Consider the following 10,099-nt stretch of genomic DNA (forward strand, 5'->3'; position numbering starts at 1 on the left):
GATTGCTGTCCGTGGAGGCTGATTTGAGAGACATGTTGTTGACGGACGATCAGCCATGAATTGAAATGTCAAATCAATATGCATACTCACCAGACGCAACGCTGCTCTTCTCTTGCTGAGTTCGGCACTGGATAATGACATAGGGATCCATGTTACCTGCAACCACAGCCACATTAGAGAAAAATTAAATCAAAGATCCAACTGAACATACACCAGCACACATAATTCAGCGGTCTCTTTAACAATATTCGAATCCAAAGATTTATCAGATCGCCTAAAACGCAAGAGATTGGCTCGGATGATAGAGGAAATCAGTGTTTTGCAGCCCCTCGGCAGTGTTTTGCAGCCCCTCGGCGTTGACGAGCAGCACCTCCAGAGTTCCCCTCGGCATCTTGATTCTTTTCCTTCTACCTACTGAAGTCGATATTCACAGATCGGGTCCTGGAATATAGTATCGCCGAGCGAGTAGCGTCTAGCGAGGGCAACCGTCTATCTGCTATCTGCGGGGTCGCATCGTATACCGCTCTAATCAATTGGATGGCTAAGATTGTTTTGACGTCTAACATTTAAATCAAAGGCTCATAAATGTACACGTAAGTTAAGAGAAAAGTTGATTTCAAATGGAAACGCCTTACGGCGTAAAAATGGAAACGCCTTACGGCGTAATAAAAGTTAACCCTCTAGTTAATTCCGACCAGACACGATATGAAACCATTCGATCACATAACATTCAACGATTGAGACCTCATCGGGCGTTACAGGGCCTGCCTTTCTCTCTCTTTTAAACAATCCGACAACAAATTTTCATTGATTTCCGCCTTTGACTTGGTTTTTGAATTTTGTATAAAATTTTAATATATTAAACCTAATATATAGAATATATATTATTTTTTATATGCTATATGTAGTTTTATATAACTATATATATAAAAATATAATTTACATATATTATTATTTAAGTCTGGAATCTCATATATAGATAGATATATAATATATCATCTATACATTATTATTTATAATTTTATAATAGATCTTGTTTATGATTTTTGGAAATTTAATTATATATATATAATAGTTGGTTAAAGAAATTGTGCAGGCAACCATTTAGCATGGGAGGAGCATTGAAATTTCATGGCAGATTTTGTAGAAATGCAAACATTTAAAAGGGACAATCACATTAAATTTATTAAATTTAATATTTTGGATTTTATCTTGCATTTCTGGAAAATACATTCACGTTAAATACATAATTGATGACCTAACATTTTATATACTAGGAAATTTTTTATTGGATCTTACCTAAAGTAAAAAAAAATAATAAATTTCATTAATAGCGTACATGAGAGGAGAACATTATGAAAGGGTGAGTTATATTTTAATTTCATTTATTATAATGTTTTATATTAGAGAATTAATTTATATTTTTTCTTTTAATGCAGGAGATATTATCTAAAGGATTTTTAACGTGGAGAATTCGAGCGGAAATTCATTTAAATGAAGGAATTTGTATTACATTTAGTCAAAAAATCATTATTAATGTAATTTTGTTTGGAAGTTACGAGAACTAAAAATGAAACAAACTTCCATAAATTTAAAAGAAGATGTAGAATATTGTTGTGGGGATTTTTTTGGGCAAATTGAAGGATGGTGGTGCATCGAAGATGAAGGCTTATTCTTTTTAAGGCCATCATGTACTTGCTATAGTGGTGTTGTTCATTGTGACTGTGAGGATTTTATTTAATAATATCTATTTCTTTCTTTTCTTTCTGTGCGTTATTTTTATGTGAGGTTTTATTTACTGGTTCATTGTGCAGGTTATTGATATAACATGATTATTCAATAATATTGCATGCAATAATGATTTAAATACTTGAATACTTGTTATTTAAAGTTTTTTTTTTTAAATTATATTTGAATTTCGAATTCAAGCTTCTATGATCCATAACATGTTAATTTATGAACCACACTAGCTGGTTTGAAATGCGTCGACCAAATATTGGAAATGTGATCTTTTCCCGAAAATCTTCATAAATTAGCATTGTCTCCCACAACCTTGGTTATGGTGTAAGGCTCATATTAAAGTGGTTGAAGCTTATGATGGGCTTCGGCATGGCGTTCTTTCTGCAAATGCAGCCAAACTTTGTCACCCACTTGAAACTTATGTGGCACCCGATGCTGATCATGTTGTTGTTTGTCGAAAATATCCTGAAAAACTCTAACAATACATGTTATTTAGGGTTTTATTTGCACATAAATTTAAATACCATAAAACTAGTCCTCCTATTTTATTTTTTATTGTTAATTTATTTTTCATTTTTTATTTCTTTATTTTACTGGTAATATGTGGTGATTAACAATGCTTTGACATGATCAGATTGATTAATCTCCCACACATTAAAATTGGTTTAGTTTTTCCTCCAATATTTACTATTTAGAAAAATTAAATCAAATAGTTTAATTGTTTTGTTGCAAGATGAATAATAATAGCACTTGATGCCATATTGTTTCAACTACAACATTTCTATTAAATGCATTTAAACCAGTTTTTCCTAACTTCTGTTTTTTCATTTTATTTTAATTTTTTATTTTTACTAACCCTTATGTTTTGTGAGAAATATGATATATTAATTTAAACCTCATTTAGTCATAATGATATTTTATTTTTAATAAGTTTTCACATGTTATATGTCTACCACCTCTATTTCCTAAAAAGAATTATTTTATTTAACAATATTCAATAATCTGGCATATTTATTTGTTAATTATAAAATCTATTTAATTTACATTATTCTACAACGACTATTCAATTTTGATTATCACCAGGGATTACCCCTTGTGGTGAAAGGGAGGCTAACCCTTATCACCTAGAGCGGGAGGATCTAAGATCCTCAGTGATGTGGTATTAGGGTGTCCTCAGTTACTGGGACAATTTGAGCACCAACAAGCTCACCAAGTCGAATTTCCATCCCAAGATTGATGGCTAAATAGAGGTATTCAATAGGATGAGAGTGCACATACTATGCATGTACAACTCCAAGCATCCACGAGCCAGGGATGATATACTTCCCTATGTGTAGCATAGTTATAACAGAGCTCTCCATAATTTCACTGGTCGTAGTCCCTTTCAAGTGGGTCTAGCATTTCAACCATTGCGTTTGATTGATGTTGTCATTCCTCACGCGACTACATAAGCATAATATACACATGTACATTCCGAGGCTGAAAGAAACCAGGTTTATTGAATGCATCTAGCACATCCGCCAACAAGTTTATGACATCTTGGATAATTCCAATGCCAAGTACAAACAACAACATGATCAACATCGGGTGCCACATAAGTTTCAAGTGGGTGGAAAAGTTTGGTTGCATTTTCAGAAAGAACGCCATGCCAAAGCCCATCATAAGCTTCAACCACTCTAATATGAGCCTTACACCATAACCAAGGTTGTGGGAGACAATGCTTTTGAGCTCAACATCTCCCCATTCCTTGGCCTACACGCATTGTTTAATGTGGATTGTATTTGGCCATACTTCCCACCATTGCTAGACACATTAAACATTACCGAACAATTGACACCAATGTAGCTCAACCCAGATAGCATGGAAAATGTCATAAATAATCATATCATGGACACACAGATCAAGAACATTTACCAATAGAGGACCCAACTTTATCCAGTTGTCAAAGCTGGCTAGCTCCCGCACTAAGGCAAGTGGCTCACCAGGGATCAAGTTTAGCAAAAGTTTCCCCATCGCATGGAGGAACTAAACACAATGGGGACAATTGATTCCTAAGGGGGGGTACTGATCTAGGTGGATATTGGTGGCCACCCGCCTATTCCACTTAGACCCCCAACATTGTTTCCTTTCAGTTTCCTTAATTCCATCAAACTTTCTATTTTTTGGCAATTTTAGAGTCCTGAACTTCCGAAGAGGTTTTGAGGCCCTAAATGGGTATCTTTTTTAAAACACACCAAGCTAATAGCCCATGGATACGGGATTTATAGGAAAATTTGTTGGCATCGGATATATATTTCTAATGAGGTACCATGCATGCCAAACAAAGATCATATGGCCAAATTATGACCCTGGGAAGTTGGTGTTCCAACTAATACCAATGGGGTTCACATACTTTTGGCACTTTATCTCTTAGGGTTAGGTTTTTGGATGTTTAGCATTTTCCATTCTTTCTCAATAATAAATTGGGTTCCAAGCATCATTGTAACACATTTCATTAGGCATGTAGCCATCACATCTCTTATTAGAGATAATCTACCATTGCTCGAGCTAATTTGTTTTCATTATGTATGTAAACAATTTGAGTATTTTCTATTAATGAATTGAAGTTCAGCATTTTTTGTAGCTATGTGTCTCTATTTAAGTATGTATTTCATTTTGTTCCTACATAAATCTGGATCAATGGTATCATAGCGGTTTGTTCTTTCTCTATTTTTCTTTGCATGCCCCTAATGAGGTCATGGAATAAGGAGTTAGGACTTGAACTAGTTGAAGCCTTGCAAGATTGGCCTCACCGACCCTATTGGCCTCCCATAGCCAAAGAAAATAAAGGTGAGGGAGCAAGAGATCCTTTCAAAATATTGCTTGAACAATCCCTCGAGCAACAAAGGAAAAGATTATGGATAAATTCTCTCAGATCCTTCGGTGAGTATCAACGAGCAAAGCATCTTCATCTGACAACCACCTAAGAGTCGCCACTCCCTTTAAGTTACAAGTGAATTTTGACATTCCTATGTTTGAAGGACATATAGATGCATATGTCGTAGATAAATGGTTAAAATTTTTAGAAGGATATCTTTCGGTTCATAATTTTTCCATTAAGGAAAATATTACTTTTTCACTCCTTAAATTTTCCCTCGACATCAAACATTAGTGGGAGAACTATTGTGAGCAGAGGGATGAAAAGAAACCCCCATTGTTTTCGCCCGTACCCACTTGGAATTCTTTTTGAGATGTTGTCAAGGAACTATATTATCCCGTCAAGAGCTATGAATATAAGTACATAAAATGGACCACACTACAGTAGATAAGGGACCAATACATGACAAAGTTCACAAATATTTTTCATACCCTTCGCATGAAGTTGTGTATCAAGGATTTTGAGCACCATCTAATACTCAAGTACTATGATTGTCTACACAAATACATTCAATATAATATGGATTTCCTGGACATCTCCTCGCTTGGAGGCACATACCGATATGATGTCAAGGTCAAGCATAATTTTAAACAGAAGAAGAAAGACTTTGGATCTGCTAATATGAAGCAAGGAAAAGGCACCCCCAAACCGAAGAACAAAGGACAAAGCCAAGGCAGTGTGATGCAAGATAGCTAAACAAAGCCAAAAGAAAATAATAGCACCATGAAGACGAAGAAGGACACATGAAAGTGGTGTGAATTCAATTATATCCCCACTCAAAAAAAAAAAGTGAGTGTCGCGCCAAGCAATCATTGGGGGCCTAACATAAGGCTTCAGAGTCAAATGCATATTCTGACTCTGAGTCAGAACCTGACAAGGGGAATGAAAAAGGAAAGTAGATTATCGATGTAGAGCCAAGCGCCACTGTTGCCACCACCAAGATCCAAAATATTGAGCCCGAAGATCCAGGAGAAGGTGGGAATCTCTTCCACTCAAAGATGTGCGTGAACGGGTCTCCGCTACAACTCATTGTCGACATTGAGAGCTAAAATAACCTCAATTCAATAGAGGTCATTAAGTGGATAAGCCTACCGACCACACTACCCACAACTGTACACCATCGGGTGGCTCCACTAAGGATGAGATATTCACGTCAACCAACAGTGTCACCTTCCCGACAGCATCAAGTCCTCCATGAATGAGGTACTGTGTTATGTTTCTCTTCTTGAAGTATGTGATGTGTTATTAGGAAATCCATAATTGTGGAAGCATCATGTTATGTATGATAACAAGTGTCACACTGTTATTATTATTTTGGGAAGTAAGTTATTCTGGATACCAAAGGTAGCCCTTCCTACTTCCATTTCTTTGATCTATACTAAGAAATGCAGTAAGATCATCTCCCAAACCAGGAAATTTGTTATCTTTCTTATTCACTCTCAAAGTAAGGGGAAGATCATGGCCACATCTATGGCCCCCGGGAAGGGTTCCTCCAAGCTGCATAAGCAAGTGGATAAGGTCCTGAAAGAATACAGGGACATCTTCTCCTCACCTTTCACTATCAGGTCAAGCATTTGATTGATCTGACTCCATGAGCACCCCTACCCAATGGGTTGACATACTGTTGCTCTATTCTAGAAAATGAAGAAATCAAGCAACAGATCTAGGAGTTGTTGCAAAAGGGAACATCCGACCAAGTTCCTCACCTTGTGGGAGCTCGATTTTAATTTTGACAGAAGAAGGATGGGACCTAGAGAGTTTGCATTGATTATCGAGCACTAAACAAAATCATTTTTAGGAACACATATCCAATCCCATAGATTGATGGCCTTCTTGACCAACTCAAGGGGGCCAAGTACTTCAACAAGATCAATTTGAAGTTTGGATTTCTCCGGGTTCCAATAGAACCCATAGATGTATGGAAGACCACCTTCAAATCCAAGGAGGGCCTTTTTAAGTGGTTGGACATGCCTTTCGGGTTGACAAATTCCAAATAAAATTTTATGAGGTTTATAGATTACATCTTGTGGCCCTTCAACAACTCGTTCGTGGTTTTATATCTGGATGAGATCCTCATCTTCAACAAGAGTTGGGAAGAGCACCTACAACATATTCGACAAGTTCTTCAAACCCTATGGCAACACAAACTATGTGCCAACTTGGAGAAGTACACCTTTGGCATGAGCCAAGTCCAATATCTAGGTTACATAATTGATGATCAAGATGTGCATGTTGATCTGGTTAAGATCCAAATCATTCGAGTTGGCTAGCCCCGACCATTCCAACGGAGCTTCACAACTTTTTGGGCCTTGCCAATTTTTATTAGAGGTTCGTATGGGGATTCTCACATATCATTTGGCATTTGAGTCAAGTTACCATGGGCAGAGTGAAAGTAAATTTTTCCTCGTCTAATTCCTAACAAAATACATTCATTGTGCTGAAGCACCGCCTTTTCTATTCACCTATACTCACCTTGCCATACCTACAACAACCATTTGAAATTGAGATAGACACCTCTGACTATGGTATTAGTGCAGTTCTCACCCAGCAAGGGCATCTGATGGCCTATCATAGTGAGACACTTTCAGATACAATTTGGAAACACCCCATCTATGATAAAGAGATGTATTCTATCGTGCAAGCTTGATGGCAATGGAAACATTACATTCTAGGGAAGGAGAGCGTCAACCACATAGATCACTGACCTCTTCGGTTTATAAAGACACAAGGGAAGTTACACAATGATCACCATCATAAGTGGTCCATATATTTTCAACAATTCGTTTTGAACATTAAAAACAAGAAGGGAAACACAAATCATGTTGTAAATTTCCTCAGTCGGCCCATAGTTACAACACTAACCACTGTTCTCAAGTCTTGTGGCCACGAGACCTTTGGATGGCCGAAACTATACAAAAATGATCTAGAGTTCACCACTACATACCAAATTCTAGTGGATGGAAAGAAACTACCAAGATTCCACCTCCAGGATGCATTATTATGCTACCTAGGCCACCTTTTTGTTCCTTCAAGTGAGCGTTGAAGCTGATTTGGGAGGCGCACTACAGTCAAGTCGCAAGACACTTTGGTGTGGAGAAAACAGTGGCAGAACTGCAGAAGTATTTTTATTAGAAAAAACTCCAACAAGATGTTTGAAAATATATCAGATCTTGCACTACTTGTGCCATTTCCAAGCTAACCATCAAGAAGAAAGGTTTGTACACTCCTCTACCTACTCCCACCCAACTCTGAGAATCCATCTCCATGGACTATTTGTCTGACCTCCCTTCTACCGAGCATGTTAATGATTGTGTATTTGTGGTCATGGATATATTTTCTAAGATGGCTATATTGGCAACCTTCAAGAAGAGTATCACAGTAGAGGACACTACCAAAATATTCTTTGAATGAGTGCCGATACATTTTGGGATCCCACAAACTATTATATTTGATCGGGATAGCAGTTTCCTGGGCACATTCTGGTCAAGTCTCTAGTCATTATTGGACACCAAGCTCACCAAGTCGATTTCATTCCATCCCCAGACTGATGGCCAGACAGAGGTCATCAACAGGATTATAGTGCACATACAATGCATGTACAACTCCAAGTATCCTCAAACCTAGGATGAGATCCGTCCCTATGTGCAACACAATTATAGAAAATCTCTCATAGCTCAACTGGACGTAGTCCCTTTCAAGTGGGTGTGGGATTTCAAACATTTTGTATGATTGATGTTCTCATGCCTCATGTGAATACATAGGAAGAATCTACACCAGTAAAGTCTAAGGATGATAAAGCAACTAGTTTTATTGAATGCATCCAACAAATCTGTGAGTAGTTTCATGACATCTTGGATAAATCCAATGCCAATTATAAACAACAGTATGATCAGCATCAGGTGCCACATAAGTTTCAGGTGGATGACAAATTTTGGTTTCATTTCTAGAAAGAACACCTTGTCGGAGCACATCTAAAGCTTAAACCACTGCAATACGGGCCTTACGCCATCACCAAGGTTGCGGGAGATAACACTTTCAAGATTAGCATTCCCATATTCCTTGGCCTACACCCAATGTTTAATGTGGGCTGCCTTCAACTATACTTCCCGCAATTGTTGGACATAACATACATTGCCGGAAAACCAAAAGAGCTTCCAGATAACATGGAACATGCCACAACTGATTTGATCATGGACTTATATAAAGAACACTCGCAAATAGAGGATCCAACTGTATTCGGTTTTCAAATATGGCCAACTCCTGCACCAAGGCAAGTGACTCACAAGGGACTAATTTCAGAAAAATCCATCTCATGGAGGTTCTCAATGCAATGGGGACCATTTATTCCTAAGAGGGGAGGATTGATCCCGCCACCCGCCTATTCCACTTGGACCCCTAACATTTTTTCCTTTCATTTTCCTTAATTCGAGCACAATTTTTTATTTTTCATAGTTTTTCTGGTCCTAAACGTAAGGAGTCGTTTTGTGGCCCTAAACGGTGTTTTTTTTTTTAAATGTGTCAAACCCATACCCCATGGAAAGGTGATTTCTAAGAAAAAAAATTTCCTTAGATATATCTTTCTAACTAGGTATCATGCACGTAAAATGGAGATCATATGGCTGAATTACAACCCCGTGAATTTGGCATTCCAACCAATCCCAACGAGGTTCACAAACATTTGGCTCTTCATCTCCTAGGGTTAGGTTTTTGGATGTTTACGTTTTTCTATTATTTCTTAATAATAAAAATGCCTTTGAACCTAATTGTAACATAGTTCAGTAGGCAAGTAGTATTCATATTTCTTTTCAGAGATAAGCTACCATCACCTAAGCTAGTTTGTTTCCAATCTACATGTAAACAGTTTGAGTATTTTTATATTTATGAATTGAAGTTTAATTTTCATTGTAGCTTTTGGTTTATGTTTAAGTTTGTATTTCATTTCATTCTTACATAAATTTGGATCAATGGTATTAGAGTGGTCTGCTCTCTTTTTTTTCTATGCATGTCCCCAACGAGGTCAGGGTAGAAGGAGTAAGGACTTGAAGTGGTTGAACCCTTGCAAGACCAACCTCGCCAACACCGATGGCCTCCCATGGCGGAATAAAATAAAGACGAGGGAGTAGGAGATCCTTTCAATTTATTTCTTGAAGAAACCCTCGAGCGACAAAGGGATGAGATGATAGATAACTTCTCTCAGATCCTTCGATAGGTATCAGCGGGTGAAGCATTTTCATCCAGAAACCACCTTAGAGGTGCCACTCCCTTTAAGGTACAATTGAACTTTGACATTCCTATATTTGAAGGCCAGATAGATGCAGATGTTGTGGATAAATGGTTAAATCTACTAGAAGGATATTTTTCGGTTCATAATTTTTCCAATAGGGAAAATATTACTTTTTCACTCCTCAAAGTCACCCCCCACATCAAGTACTGGTGGGAAAC

The sequence above is a fragment of the Pinus tabuliformis genome, chromosome 1_2, assembly GCF_031772625.1.
Source record: "Pinus tabuliformis cultivar Carrire ecotype Pingquan chromosome 1_2, CPIR1, whole genome shotgun sequence".
Classification (NCBI taxonomy): Eukaryota; Viridiplantae; Streptophyta; class Pinopsida; order Pinales; family Pinaceae; genus Pinus; species Pinus tabuliformis.